At 57.6% G+C, this 12910-nt stretch overlaps 1 protein-coding gene across 2 annotated transcripts in view; it reads left to right on the forward strand.

Moving 5' to 3' along the window:
* The window catches only part of CASZ1 (castor zinc finger 1), a 128557-nt gene that overhangs the window by 53169 nt on the left and 62478 nt on the right, over positions 1-12910 (forward strand). The window contains exon 2 of one of the 2 annotated variants that reach the window (XM_060141465.1): positions 8125-8176. The exons of the other annotated variant lie outside the window; for it this stretch is intronic. The gene's annotated coding sequence lies outside the window, so the exon portion shown is untranslated. The remainder of the gene's footprint in view (positions 1-8124; positions 8177-12910) is intronic. 2 annotated transcript variants of the gene reach the window in all.

A 12910-nucleotide genomic window follows, 5' to 3' on the forward strand; every position in this document is an offset into this window, starting at 1 on the left:
ATTCCTGGCTGGGCAGAAATCCAGCCCCCGCTGGGAAAAACCTGTGAAAGCATGGCCAGCCCAGTGGTGGTGGCAGGGGGTGCCCGTCGGCCCTAGTGGCCACTCCAGGCTCGTGGGTCGGAGCCAGGAGCCTTTGGAAGACTGGGCTGTGTCACTGGAAAGCTCTGGCCTAGTGGAAAGAATGGAGGCCCGGCAGAGCCACCTCTGAGTCTAAATCCTGGTTCTGGGCCTTTTCCTAGCTGTGTTGCCTTGGGAAGAAAGCTTCACTTTGTTGAGCCTCAGTTTTCTTGTCTGTAGAATGGGCCCACTAAGTCTGCCTTCTGGGTCCACTAAACCTTCCTTTCCTTTGAAGTGGGAGGCCTAACCTTGGAGAGCCGAGAGGGATGGGTCAGACTTTTTCTTTTCTTTCTTTGTTTTTTTTGGCCTCGCTGCGTGGCTTGCGGGATCTTAGTTTCCTGACCAGGGACTGAACCCAGGCCCATGGCAGTGAAAGCGCCAAGTCCTAACCACTGGACCACCAGGGAATTCCCGGGCCAGACTTTTCTTCACGCTCCGCCGCAGCAGAGCCAGGGCCTGCTGTAGCACGATGAAGACTTCCCTCGCTGAGCTGCCTTTGCTGGTCAGGCAAACCCAGGGAGTGTCATCCCGACAGACTGCTCCAGCTCAGCATGTGGAAGCTTCCTGCCCCTTCACCAAGGGGGTCCCTTCCAGCAACCAGCCCACGTCAGCCACGAGAAGCCCGCAGGAATCCTTGGAGATGGCCGCATCCCTCTCGAAGAGTTCCCAGGAATCCCCTGCTGAAGCTAAGTGAGCCCAAGGAAGCAACACAGGCCTGCTCCCCACCCCAAGAGACCAGCTTGGGGACTGGAGTGAGGACCTAGCACCGGAGCCCCAGAGCAGGCTGCTTCTAAAAGAACAGAGTACCCCTCCCCACTTCCCTCCTGATTCTAATGGCTTTCAAATATTGGTAAATATTTTGTCTAACGCAGGCTCTCATGGCAGAGAGCAAAGCTGTCTGCAGTTCAGGACCTACAAATTATTTATTAAAGATCTGAGATGCGGTGCAATTATGTGGAAAGAACCCAAAAAATTAAATAAATAAGTAACAAAATAAATAAATAACAACCATACTGGCCTCTTGAAGGCTTGGGGAGCTGCATACATGATTGCTGTCTTGATGAAATCCCCCCGGATGTAATGAGCTGATTTTCTGCTGTTAATATTGCATCTGCTGATGAAGGATTCGTTAGGATAATGGAACGAAGCTAAAATATAAATGACTCCCTGTCAAGAAGCAGCTTTTGTTTGTTGATCTCCTGACAGTTCCCGGGCCAAGGCAGGGGTTTCTGTGCGCACATGCATTCGGGAGCAGCTAGGAGGGCAGGCTGAGGGCTGGGAGGGCTGTCCCAAGGGCCTGGCTCCCTGGTTATCCTCAGCTTTTCCTGCAAGGTGGAACTCCCCGTCCTTGGGGAGCCTGAGAGCCCTGTGGGTAGGGAAGTCATTGACTCAGACCCTCTTTCCCCACGTGGGGGGCAGCGTGTTGCACTACGATGCCGGGCAGCAGCACAAGTTGTCTGGGGAGCCTGGCGGAGAGATGGATGGAGTGGGCCGTGCGTGTTGGGATTCACACGCGAGAGGAGCCAAGCCGTATGTGCGCAGAGGAACGGCTGCGCTGGGGAGACAGCATCGTGGGCTCTTGAGTGACGTGTGCCCCCGTCTCTGGAGGCACCCTAGCCTTCCCATGTTGTCTTTTTCTTCAGCGCATCTGTGAGGCCTAGGAACGCCTCGGGCGGGAGCGCATGCCGTTCTTGAGGACAGGAAGGAGAGGGGACCCGTCTGAAATTAGGGTGATTCACCTTCCGCCCCCTTGCTTGGCTCGTCTAATATTCCTGCTGAGCTGCCACTTGGGAATAGCCTTCTGCTCGCCTGCTGCTGCTGCCTCTTCTCCTTCTTCTCCTTCTTCAGCTATATCACTTTACTTTATTGTGGTAAAATGCACATAACATAAAATTTACTGCTGTAACCATTGGAAACTGTACAGTTCAGTGGCATTAAGTACATCCACAGTGTTGTGCAACCATCACCGATATCTGGTTCCAGAAGTTTTTCATCCCCCCGAACAGAAACTCTGTACCCATTAGAAGTCCCTCCCCATTTCCCCCGTCCCCCGACAGCCGCTAATCTGTGCTCTGTCTCTATGGCTTTGCCTATGCTGAATGTGTCATGTAAAGGGAATCGTATAATATGTGGTCTTTTGCATCTGCCTTCTTTCACTCAGCATAATGTTTTCAAGGTTCATCCATGTTGTAACCCGTATGAGAACTCCATTCCTTTTCACGGCCAAATAATATTCCGTTTTGTGGGGACCCCATGTTGTTTATCCGTTCATCTGCGTTGTGTTCACCTTTTGACTGTTGTGAGTGGAGTTGCTGCGCACACTCGTGTACAAGTTTTTGTTTGAGTCCCTGTTTTACAGTCTTTCGGGTATATACCTAGGAGTGGAATTGCTGGACCTCTCCCCAGTTTATTAAAGGCAGGGCCCCTGAAAGCTAGTAACAGGTAATATTTGTTGAGCACTTACTGTGTGACAGACCACAGTGCTGTGTGTTATTTCAGCGGGTCTTCACAACAACTGCAGAACGGAAGCTCCGTGAGGACTGTCCCTGGTTACCAGTGTTCTCCAGGTCTAGGACAGTACCCAGCATATAGTAGGTGTTCAAGGAAAATTACTGAATGAAATGCATTTGAGGTGGGGCTCATACCGCCCCCTCTTCAGCTGAAGAAGCTGAGGCCAAGAGAGGTTAAGCAGCCTGCCCCGGCAGACACCATGGAGGGTAAGTGGCAGAGGCAGGATTCAGACCTGGGTCTCACCTCCTCTGCAGTTCCTCATGTAAGCCGTGTATTTTCTCTTCCTCGGGCCTAGCACAGTGTCATGCGCACGGGACGTACTCAGTGTGCGTCCTGACGATTACTGTGGAGCAGAGACGGGGAGGGATCTAAGCCAATGACCTGGAGGAGGGCTAGGGAGGGCCCAGAGGAGGTGTTGTCTTTCCGTACATCTGTCTGATGGAACGCGCCGTCTGTCCAAGGAGGCACTGCCTCACCCACACTGAGCCCTGAGCTGCAAAGACCGCATTGGACGCACTGCTCCCAGCACCCCAGAGAAACCTTCTTGCCGACATCTTCGCCAGATCTGTTCCTCACCTTGACCTCCGAGGCCCTTAGACGGGGAAGAGCAAACCCAGCTGCTCACCTGGACCCCTCTTCCTGGGGACAGGATGGGTCCCACCAGGAAGATCTGAGCCACCTCCACCTGGAGTGGTCAGGCAGGGCCTCTGGGAGATGGAGGAGTTTCTTCCCCCTGCGGGGGCTCAGGAAAGGTGGGGAGGCTGGCCCTTCTCCTGCAGCCCAGAGAGAGTAAGGCACGGCCTCCCATCACAGTCCTAGCCCATGGCGGGGCCTGTCTCAGTTTCTGAGATGGGAAAAGAGAGAGGGCAAGCCAGGTGTGAGGACCACCCAGGGCAGCATCCAGTAAAGGAACTAAGGGCCTGGGCAGGGAAGGTGTGAGACCGAGAGAGCAAGCTAGAGGTGCTGGACCAGCAGAGGCTTCAGGCCCTGCAGGATGGGCGGGTCAGCTGGGTACCTCTCTGAGCCAGGACTTTCGAGAACAAGGTGGGAAAACCCCTTTCCTGCCCCCAAACTACTAGATCCTTCCTCTTGAGCCTATACAGGGTTTTAAGGAGTCTGGCCAAATTTCAGCCCAGACTGTGTTTGCAGACCACTGCCCGCCTCCTCAGAGCCAATCCGGAGGCCTGGCACTGACCCCAGCTGTCCCCGGCCTGCGGGCGGCTGTTGGGCTCCTTCCCCTACATGGACGGGCAACCTGCCCTGGCCGCCTCGGCCCCTCATTGTCTGCTAACCACTGTGTAGAAGTTTGGGGCTTCCTTTGACCTTTCCGTTGTGCCTGGTTATGCGGCGGCCACCGGGCTGACACGCTGGCCCTGGCGTCGTTGCCGGGGCAACAGCGCAGCCCCTGCCCGTGGCCCTGAGCCCTCAGCACTTTCATTCTCTTTCTTTCTTTCCTCCTCGTTCCTCTCTCTCCCTCTCCTTCTCTCTCTCTTTCTCTGTCTTTCTCCTTCTCACTCTCTCTCTTTTTTTTTCTTCACTCTTTTAGCATGGTTTTCCTAAAAAGTTTTTTAATCAATCAAATTTGAGGCAGAAAATAGGTTTTGTCACGCCTGGTCCCGGGGTGGTTTGGCTCTCACTCAGGCTCCTGACAGCTCCTCAATGCAGGACGGAGGCCAAACAGAATATTTCTCGGGGAAAGTGCCCGTTTCCATGACACTGCCCCTTGTTGTCTGTGCTGCCCCCTCCTCAAGCTGCCCGCTGACACGGCCTCAGCCCTGTGAAAGGGCCCGGCCTGGAGACGGACGGGGTGTGTGCGGGTGCCGGAGGGGGCAGGAGACGGCATGGGGGGGCGGGGTAGATGGGCCGCGACAGCTGCCCCGAGCCTCCCCTCTGTGGCCTGCGAGGGCTGGGGAGCAGGTAGGGGCGGCAGGGCTGAGGAGCCTGGCTCGGTGCTGCGTAATCAGCTGAACCTCATAAATATGGAGCCGGGGAGCCCAGGGTGAGACGCGCGGAAGCCACATCCCGGATGGTCGGTGGCTCCAGCCCGAGGGGACTGCAGGCGGGTGAGGCCTCTTCGGGTCCTGGTACGCTGGCCACAGCAGCCTCTTCACCCTTCCCGCTCCCCCTTCCCTCCTCGCCAGCCTTTCCCTCCACCACTCCCCCCCCCGCCCTGCGGCAGCCCCCTCCCTACCATCTTTGGCGCCCTTCCTGCCCTCCCTCACCTCCAGCACCTCCTGTGCCTCTGGTCCCCTCCGGCTCCCAGGCCCACAGTGCCCCACTCCGAGCTCCCTGCAGGCCCTCCACGGCTTCCCTCTCTGCCCCGCTTTCCCTCTCCTCCTTCCCACGTCGCCCTTCCACCCTCTCCCCTCTCTTCTACTCTTCTTGTTCTCTTTTATAATTAATGATTAGTTTTAATTGGTTTGCTTAGGCAGCCTGACAGCAAATGAACAGAAGCCAGCCCAGGGCTGCCAGGCTCGGGTGAGAGACCACTGCACTTCCGAACCGGAACCGGCCGGGGGAAGGCCAGGGCAAGGCTGACCTGCAGACTCTGCCTCAGGCCCCGGCTGTCAGCGGGTGGGTCAGGCCACACCTGGGCTGGCGCAGTGGCCAATGGGAAGAAGGCGGGAGGCTCTTCACACACAGTCCGGGCTCTGGTCTGTCAGCTTTCTCTGTGTGCTTTGTTCTTAACTCTCCTCCTCATGTCCCCTCCATGTTCTCACTTATGTAAGACATTGTCCACATCTTCCGAGATTAGGGGCAGGTAAAAGGAGAGCAGGGGCCCTGTCTTTAGACTGGGACAGGGCTTAATTCCGATCCCTCCCTGTGGACCTATGGGGTTAGCAGCTTGACACGTCTGGGCCAAGATCTTGCTTTGTCACATGGACAGGAGGGAGCAGGTAACAAGGCCCGTTGTCACTGTCACCTCAGCTGCCTGCCTACAGTCAGCTACCACAGCCTGGAAGCCAAACAGACCCGGTTCTGTTTCTGATTTACCGTGTACCTCTGCATAGAGCTCAACCTCTTGGTCCTCAGCTTTCTGGTCAGAGTACTTAGGTTGAAGAACATTGGATGAGTGCAGGATGGGTGGATGGGTGGACAGCTGGCGGAGAGTGGCTATGTTGGCCAGGATCCCTGAGCACGTTACTTCTGTTTCTTAGCCTGGAAGGGTTGCACCTCACTTCAGCCTTCCTAAGTGTTGGGGCTCCTGGTCTCCTCCGTGTTTCCCCCCCGGCCTTGCAGAATCCTTCCTTAACTGCAGCAGCTTTCTGAGTCTCTGCCAGGCCCTGGGTGTGCCCAGTCACTCACTCACACAGGCCAGAACCAAAGAGCAGGAACAGTGAGAGGCAGAGAGTGACAGGGGAAGATGCCCGGGCAGGACGGAGAGAGAAAGTTGAACTTCTCAGGTCCCCACGGGGGCTCCAGATCCCACCCAGAGACAGCCTCCCTGCTCCCGTCCGCCAGGCCGCCTGCCCCGGGGCCAGGTGAGGGGCAGGACCCCAGTTCACGTCCTGGTCCCCGCACGGTAAGAATCTCCGCCCTCCCCCTCCCTCCTCCACCCCCAGCCAACTCCTGGAAAGTTTCCTCCCCGATTGTTCTGTGTGATCAGATCTGCAAGTTGCTCTCTAAGCTTCTTGTCACATTTTGACTTAATGAAGTGCAACTGCTGAGGGATTTGGGTTCAGCGCTCCGGTCTCCCGCGCTCCCTTGTTGTCAGAAAACAGGGGTGGTTGGGGACGGCAACACCGCGCTGCGAGTCGTTATCATTCCGGTCAGTCTGTTTAACACAAAATTAAACAAAGAACTAATTAGTGCCTCATGAATTAATAAATGCACAGTTGCTGGGGAGGATGGGAGGAGAGAAAAAGGTGGTGGAAGGGAGATACTGGAGTTGTGGAGTTGGGGGGCTTTGGAGGTTCAAGGGAGGCTGGCCGGGGTGCCTTGAGAGATCTCAGGCGGGCGGGTGTGGGATGGACTGGACAGCGATGACGCCCCGCTGGGCCCCTGGGCGGGCTGGCTGGGCTGTGAGCTCTGACAGCCAAGCCTGCCCAGCGCCTCTCAGCGGAGGCCCAGGGTCTCTCTCCCTTGCCCCGTGGCCCAGCGCTGCTTGGCCTCCACTTCATCCAGCTCTCCTCTCCGACTGCTTGTTTTTTCCACTCTTCCCACCTCGGCCCCCTCTTCCATCTCAGCAGGGCTCCCCTTTCCTCTCTGCTGCCCCCTCTCTCTCTCCGCCCAGCTCTCTGCAGAATCTTAGCTTCCTACCATCTGGGTCAGATGGGCATCAGAGGCCCGTGGGGTCACCCCCCCAACCGCTCGATGCCCACCAGAGCCCGGTGTCCGGCAGGGTGGGCTCTGCCTCAGTGGGCACCCTCCGCCCAGGCAGCCCAGCAAAGGCAGCGAAAGCTGGCAGAGGACCCAGCCCTCCTTAGGAGGATGCGTCAAGTACAATTAGCATTATCTGTCTAAATATGTCCTGGGAACGGGAGGGCAGGCGGCGGGACTGGGTGGCATTCCCGGAGCCCCGTACAAGGTCACCTCACCTCTCACAATCCCCCCAATCTGATTTGGGGATTACACAGCCTAAGGAAATTGGTGTTATTCCTCTTGCATCATTGATAAGCCACAAAGGAGGGAGGGAGTAGGGAGAAAAAAACCCTAATAAGCAGAAAACCCTTCCCGAGTATGGGTGGAGCTCTGAAGGCCCATGGGGTGGGAGCGGGGCGGGCTCAGGCAAGGGCAGGTGGGCCCAGGTCAGCAGGCAGAGGGCTCCTTGGGTTTTCTGTCCACACGAGGCGTCTGTCCCATTTGAACCTAGCTCCCCAGACTCACGTGCCGGGCAGGAGGGCCTGGGCCTGGCAAGCTGGGCTGAGTCCCGTGTTGGCTAAAGTCCCCCTACCTTGCTGGGCCCTTTTCCCTCTCCCTACATGGGCCCCCGGCATGGCTTGTGACTCATCAGTAGGACCCCAGGGTGGAGGGTGCTGTCTGCAGCCTATTCCTGGGAGTTGAGGCTTCCTGGTGCCCTGGCCCCTGGTCTACCCTTGCCCCTCAGTCACCCATATGCTGTAGATTTTCAGGGGCCAAGGGAAGAGAGGGAGGGATGGGTGCGGCTCTATCCTGTCATTGTCCCCAGGCCCTGCTGCTCAGCCATTGCCGCTCCAGGGGAGCACCCCGACCCGCACACCCGCATCTCTGCCCCCACGGAGGTGTGTGCAGTGTGCTCTGACTTTTCTCTCTTTGGTTAGGGGTGCCCTGAGGACCATATTTCCACTGTGATCAGCCCCTGCTGCTTTCTGAATTTTTTCAAATTTTGGTCGGCACGTCCTTTCAGATGGGCCAAGATCAGTGCCCACTCCGCGCGTCTGAATTTTTGACACCCTTGGCCACCCTGGAGCATCAGCCCCTTGGCCTGGGGGTGGCAGGGAGCCCTTGGGCACACACTGGGGAGTTGTACACGTCCTGCCTTGAAAGGCTAAGAGGCTCTTCTCTGTCCCTCCCCAGGATGAAGTGACGCCCCCACTGCGAGAGAGGAGCCTCTAGGACCCGCTACAAGGTAAGGCCTGAGCCCTTCCCTGATCCGTGGGTCCTTCCCCCCAGTGGTGACCACGCGCCTGGCACACGTGTCAACCTGGGCTGGGCCCAGTCGTGCCGAGCCCCCAGGGTGGGTCTGGAAGATGGAGACAGGGAATTGGAACCACACTGCCCATCTGAACCTGGCAGGAAAAGATGACCCCGGTAGAAGGGTCCAGATTCGTTCTTAGGCTGGAAATGGGCTGGGGACCCGTGGATCGCTGACTCTGGGCGTGGAATGTGTTCAAGGCAGCGTGAGGCAAAGGGGCATCTGTGGTGCCAGGGCTCAGCCGCCCGGCAGTACCATGCCCAGCTCTCCGCAGTGCTGTCTGCCCCCTGTGGCTGCTGCCAGCTCTCCCTGGAAGCTCTGCTTGTAGCTCGTGCTTGGGGAACCGCGTGGACTTGAAAGCCCTAGAAGTCCTCTCTCCTGGGAAGCTGCCGGCCCCGTGGCCTCCTCCTTCTTCCGTGGGAGGCTGGCAGGGAGGAGGCCCCGGGTCCTGAGCCCAGATCAGGCTGCTGCCCTTCCCTTCCCCAGGCACTGGGCTCCCCTGGCCTGGCCGGGCCTTCACAGGCTGTCTCAGTTCTCGGGTGGCTCGAGGAACCTCGGGGCCACCGGGCCTCGGCCCCAGGCAGCGCCGTGTCAGAGGTGACCGGTGGAACGCCAGTGTTATGTAAATAGCGGGGCCTGCCCGGCGGGCGAGCTGGCTGGCTGCAGCCATCCATCATCCGTGCTCGGCGGGGCGGGGGACAGACACGGCACCGTGCGCCTGGCTCCAAACCTGTTTGTTTTCCCTTTGTCTCACGCATTTCGGGGGCCCGGCTGTGACCGGCTCTGGGTTTTGTCCTGCTGGCCCCCTCCCCCGGGAGGACGGGGGAAGGGAGGAGACTCGCGAGGCTCCCACCGCAGCATCCCTTTCGGACTTCAAAGGCTCCCCCAGCATTGTCTGTGCCGGCGGGCAGTGGCCCTGAAAACGTGATCAGAGGCGGCCGGTGTAGGGCAGGCCCGGCCCGCGCCCTGCGCTCTCACTGGGGCCTGTGGATTCCTCCCTTTGCCGCCAGCACCACCCTGGTTACAGCTCTGCTCCCCAGGCCTCTCTCCTCGCCTTTCTCTCCCCGGCATCCCTTCTGGCCAGCCCGACCCTGCTGCTGCCCCACTCCCGTCCTCTCTTAGCCAGAGCTCAACACCTCTCTCCTGGCATCAAGACTCCTAGCATGTTGAGAGCTTCAACTCTCCGCCCCTTCATATCATCCCTGAGACTCTGAAGCACCGTGGAGGGCTTAGGATGCTGGGAGCTGGGATGGACCAGTTCCTGGACATCTGTTTCCCATCCAGTCCTTGTTCTCTTTCCCTTCTTTTTCTCCACCCTCTGCTGGTAATGAGAACCTGATTTCCTCCTGAGCCCTCTGCCCAGCCCTTCCTTCCACTTCTTGGCAAGGTTCAGATTGGCTACTTCTGTCCTGAAAGTCAGCCCCAAGTGCTTCCATTCTCTGGAGCAAGGCTTGGCAAAGTATGACCAGAGGGCCAAATTTGGCCCACTGCCTGTTTTTGTAAATAAAGTTTTATTGGAACACAGCCACATCCACTCATCTGCATATCAATTATGGCTGCTTTCACTCTATGATGGCAGAGCTGAGTAGCTACAACAGAGCACGTTTGGCCTGAAAAGCCTAGAATATTTATCTGGCCCTTTATAGGAAAAGTTTATTGTCTCTCCCTCTGGGGTTTCTGACTCCTGCCCTCTGCTCTTTTTTTTTTTTCCCAGTGGTAAAATATACACACCATGAAATTTACCATTGTAACCATTTTTAAGTGTGCAGTTCCCTAGCATTAAGTACGTTCACAGTGCTGTGCAACCATCATCCTGCTCTGTGCTCGTGTCTTGCTCTGAGGGGCCCGGGCAGTTGTCAGGGAGCCCTGTCCCTGAGGTTGCGGGGCTGCTTGCAGTCCTGGTCCCTTTGGGGCTGCCCTTTCTCTCTCTACTCCTTGTAGGACCCCATCTCCTGCTCAGTCCCACCTACATAGAAGTCCCGGCTTGTCCTCTCCTTGACAGCCACTGTTTCCTCAGATCTCTTGCTCCCGGCATCCAGGAGCCTTGTGTCTCCATCCTGTAGCCTTCAGCGAGTTCTCAGATCCGCAGTTTCCTCTTCTGCAAGGTGAGCAGAATATCTACTTTGCAGGGTTACTGGGACAAGCGAGTGAGTGAATGGGGCCGAAGGTGGCTAGCCCGGGGCCTGACAGGTAGGCAGCGCCTGCGTTCCCTCCTTCCTTCATTCCTGTTCACCTGCCAGAGCCTGGGTCTCCACCATGCATGTAGGAGCCAGCAGTCATCCCTAAGCAGTTTCCATGCAGTCCCCCACCCCTGCCCCGGGACCACTGAGTCCCTCACCTTGGAGAAGCTGAGGCTCCTCGCTTGAGCGAGGGCCGTGGAAGAAATGCCGCACGGGTGGTGGACTGGGAGTCACTGGAGTTCTCAGGTCGGTCCCGGGTCCTCCATGTCTGCTGCAGGGCCCTGGGAAGTCGCATAACCTCTCGAGCACCAGTTTCTCTATCTGTAAAACGGAGCCCTGACCACCACGCTCTCTGCTTTGTAGGCTTGTTGCAAGTACGAACTAGGATGCATAGGGGAAAGCTGTGGGGTCTGCTGAGAGCAGAGCAAGCCAAGGGAAGAGTCTGGGTCTGAACTTGGGCCCATTCTGGGGCAATTGGGACCCACTCTGCAGTTCTGTGGAGAAGGCCCTGGACGTTACATGGTGGGCACACGCTCAGTACAGGGGCAGGGACCAAGGCTGCACATTACTAGCGCTGTGAGCTAATCTGGGAGCCAGGCTCCAAGCCCTAGAGGAAAGGCTGGCAGGGAGGGGGGAGGGGGGAGCGGGGAGCGGGAAGGAAATTGAAGCTGTGCAGCAGTCAGAGGTCTGAGACGAGCTGGGAGCCGGGTCCCCGCACAGCTCACTAGTTGCCCTTTCCTGCTGCTTCTGCTGCCGTCTCTCTTACTGTCCTCTTTTCGCGGGCTCCTGGCCTTTTGCAGATCTGTTTTCCCCTCCAAGCCTTCTCTCTGCATCCCATTAGTTTCTCTTCCTCTTCACCTTCCCACCGCCGTAGTGCCACCCCCAACTCCACGGCGCTCTTTCTTTCTCCCTCTCTCTCCTTTTCATCTACTCCGAAGGCTTTCCTTTACTTCCTTGTCACCCTAATTGATTGCATTAACCTTTCAGCGTATTGGATTTCCTCGGCATCGTGCAGAGAGCCCTGCGCAATATGCTTATAATCTGAGCCATAATGGACAGTTTGCAGTCAACAAGCCCCTTCTCCCATCTCTGCCATCGCTCCCGTTGACATCTCTCTTGCCCAGGCCACCATGGCCACTTCCCCTGCCAGCAGGGGTGGGGCAGTGGAACAGGGCTGGGAGGAAGCCGGCAGAGCTTGGACCCACCAGTGGATTTCCCGGCCTCTCCCCTCCTGGCTCTGCCCTTGGCCCTGCCTCTGCTTCTGCAAGCCCCCCAGGTCCTTGCCTTGTGAGTCTCTGCTCCTGGGACTCTCCGCCCGATGAGTGGCTGGTGGAGCCAGCTTGGATTCGGCGAATAAGAGAGTCCCCTGTTTCCACCAAATGGTCCTCAGAGGAAACCTCGCTTTCCTGGGAGGCTTTGGGGAAGGGTGATGGTGACCACTTCCGGAGGTGGAGAGTAGCTGCGAGGAAGAGTCTGAGATCTCTGGGCTTGCCTGGCCCCTGAGCTAACCAGAGGCCTCTTTGGATCTTCTGGAAGCTGGGCCCACTCCTGGAAAGGTGTGGGAGTACAGAGGAGACAGAAAGAAGGGGATCTGCTGAAGGCAAGGGAAGAGAGACAAAGACCCTGCTGGGGCTGGCCTGGGTGCTCAGGGCAGCAGCGGCCCCTCCCACTGGGCGAGGAAGCAGACTCGTGGCCACATTTGGGCCCTGTCTCCTACGCTGGTCCCAGGATTGTGTGATTGGGATCCTTGGTGGGCGATGTCTCAGTCTCTGTTTCTCATCTGATGCTTGTCAGTAGCTTTGAGCAGACCCCCCCGGCTTTATCAAAGGAAGAGAGACGTGATCCTGGCAACAGGGCTGTAAGCCAGAGAGAGACCTCTACAGGGCAGGAGGGCTTGGCCTGACAGGAGACTGGCACAGGAGAGGGGAGGAAATGAGCTGGCTTCTCAGGTTGGTAAGAATGGGCTCCCTCTGGTGAGTTCCCAGATGGGCACCTGCTCGTCCAGCATCAGGCAGAGGAGCCAGCCCATGCCAGCTGCCTGGTCCTGGGATCTCAGTGAGTCCTGGCCCCGGAGGTCCTGGCCAGGGCTGCCAGCCCTCAGACCTGCAGCCCAGTCAGCTGAGTCTTCATTCATAACGGGATGGACATCAGGTTGAATACATTAGTGTCGGTCAGGCCAGAGGAGCGGGATGGAAGCCCCCCTTAGCCCTGGTGGTACTTCTTCTCTCCCGTACTGCTCTCTCTCTCCGCCCTCTGCACATCATCTTCTCCTTCTGACCAACCCCCCTCCTCCCATCGCTCCATCACTCCGAAGGGCAGGCTTTGGCAAGAGGGGGCCAGACCTAGGTTCTTCCCATCCTCTCCCAGTGATTTTGGGGGTGGGCAGAGGGCGCAGCAGGGAGAAACCAAGCAGCGAATTAAAGTTTGGTGATTGTCAGTGTCAGGAGAAGCTAAATAACCCTGTAACTAGTATGAAGGTGAATTCACG

The sequence above is a fragment of the Lagenorhynchus albirostris genome, chromosome 2 (assembly GCF_949774975.1).
Source record: "Lagenorhynchus albirostris chromosome 2, mLagAlb1.1, whole genome shotgun sequence".
In the NCBI taxonomy this organism is placed as follows: Eukaryota; Metazoa; Chordata; class Mammalia; order Artiodactyla; family Delphinidae; genus Lagenorhynchus; species Lagenorhynchus albirostris.